Source organism: Palaemon carinicauda, chromosome 9 (assembly GCF_036898095.1).
Source record: "Palaemon carinicauda isolate YSFRI2023 chromosome 9, ASM3689809v2, whole genome shotgun sequence".
NCBI lineage: Eukaryota > Metazoa > Arthropoda > Malacostraca > Decapoda > Palaemonidae > Palaemon > Palaemon carinicauda.
The window spans coordinates 52,755,818-52,758,317 of record NC_090733.1 but is presented as its reverse complement, the minus strand read 5'-3'; positions in this window follow the sequence as shown (position 1 = coordinate 52,758,317).

Sequence of the window (2,500 nt, the reverse complement as noted above, 5' to 3'; positions counted from 1 at the left end):
TGCTTGTCGTTCTCTTTTGCCAAGGAAACTCTTCAAGACAAGACGTAGTCTGTCGACATCTGCCGACGTTCGCTTAGTAGCTGCCAATGGATCTGCGATACCCACCTATGGTTATGAGAACCTCACATTATCGTTCGGAAACGGTAAATTCAATTGGAAGTTTCTCGTTGCTGACGTCACATTGCCAATCCTCAGTGCGGATTTCCTCTCTAATTTCCACCTTCTAGTCGATGTCGCCCACTGACGATTGGTCAACGCAGACTCGTACTTGTGGACGCCTCTTCAACCCGCCCCCTCTAACCTCGCTCTCCACATTAGCGCACCCATGGATGCCTACGCCCACCTCCTCACGTCGTACCCGGAAGTTTTCCCCCCAGAACTTCGCCAAACGCCCACGGTTCCTGCCAAGCACGGTATCTATCACCATATCAAGACGACGGGACCCCCGGTCTTCTCTAAATTCAGACGTCTGGCACCGGAACGATTGGCAGCCGCCAAACAGACGTTCGCCGAAATGGAGGAAATGGGCCTTTGCCAAAAGGCCTCCAGCCCATGGTCGTCACCCTTACACATCGTTCTGAAGAAAGACGGCTCCCTCCGTCCATGCGGGGATTACAGGCGCATGAACATGCAAACAGAACCGGATCACTACCCCCTCCCAAACATCGCCGACGTGACCTCCTACCTGCACAAAGTGAAGGTTTTCTCTACGCTCGACCTCCTGAAGGGGTATCTTCAGGTGTCTATGAACCCAGATGACATCCCCAAGACTGCCATCACCACTCCGTTTGGTACATACACCTTGAATTACTCCTGTTTTGGCCTTCGTAATGCTGGGGGCACGTTTCAATGTCTCATGGATGGCATCTTAGGGGACCTCCCTTTTTGTGTATGTTATGTGGACGACATACTTGTGTTCTCTTCCTCAAAAGAGGAACACCTTCGTCACCTGTGCATCGTGCTCGACCGCCTGCAAAAAAACGGCCTTGTAGTCCGGTACGACAAGTGTACCTTTGGCGCTAAAGAAGTGTCGTTCATAGGGCACCGCATCACTCCTGAAGGAGTCCATCCCCTCCCTGAGAAGGTAGCAGCCGTTCAGAACTTCCCCGAGCCCTCGACCATCAAAGCTCTGCAGGAATTCTTGGGCATGATCAACTATCATCACCGTTTTCTGCCAGCCATTGCCGCCACTCTTGCTCCCCTCTATGCCTCCCTCAAGGGCAAGCCAAAGGACCTGAAGTGGGGTCCCCTTCAAGAAGCAGCCTTCTGCAATGCAAAGAAAGCCCTATCAACTGCTGCAGCTCTCACTTTTCCTATCCCACATGCCCCTCTCCTTCTCTCCACCGATGCCAGCGATGTCGCAATTGGTGCAGTACTCGAGCAGGTGGTCAACGGCTCGCCCCGCCCATTGTTCTTCTTTAGCAGAAAACTGTCCAAGGCAGAATCGGGTTATTCTACCTTCGATCGAGAATTGCTGGTGGTGCACTTGGCTGTCCGTTACTTTCGCCATTTCTTGGAAGGTACGCCCTTCATCATTCGCACAGACCACATGCCTCAGGTGCACGCCTTTACTCGACAGTCTGATGCCTGGTCCGCCCGGCAACGCCGACATCTCTCTACTGTCGCTGAATACAATTGCACCCTTCAATACGTCCCTGGGAAAATGAATCCCGTTGCCGATGCCCTGTCAAGAAACACGTTAGCTGCCGTTCAACTGGTATTGGATTACAACGCCCTGGCTGAAGCCCAACGACAGAATCCAGAGTATCAAGCATGTAGGACATCCTGCACGTCTCTCCGTTGGGAAGACGTCCCCCTCGAAGACTCCAACACTACCCTCCTCTGTGACGTCAGTACTGGTAGACCGCGACCTTGTATTCCTGCTCCCATGCGCTGGCAAGTGTTTGATTTCATTCACGGCCTTTCACATCCCTCGTGCCGTTCTACTGCACAGCTGTTGAAGGCAAAGTTCATTTGGCACGGCATTTCTAAGGATGCTAAGGATTGGGTCTGCGCCTGCACTTCTTGTCAAACTTCCAAAGTACATCGACACACGGATTCAGAAGTGGGTACCTTTCCTCAACCTCAGCGTCATTTCGCACACATTCACGTCGACGTTGTAGGCCCTCTACCCAAATCACAAGGACATCGTTACCTGTTTACCGTCATTGACTGCTCCACTCGTTGGCCTGAAGCCATTCCCATGGAAACTGCAACGTCCGCCTCATGTACATCTGCCTTACCCTCTGGATGGATTGCAAGATTTGGTATCCCTGAGCATATTACTTCCGACAGGGGAACCACTTTCACCTCTCAATTGTGGACATCATTAGTGAATCTCCTGGGCATCACCCTACATCAGACAACGGCCTACAACCCCGCTGCCAATGGAATGGTTGAACGTTTTCATCTCACCCTCAAAGTAGCTTTGATGTCCCGCTGCAAGGATTCCAACTGGTTTACTCAGCTTCCCTGCGTCCTCCTGGGACTAAGGACCACT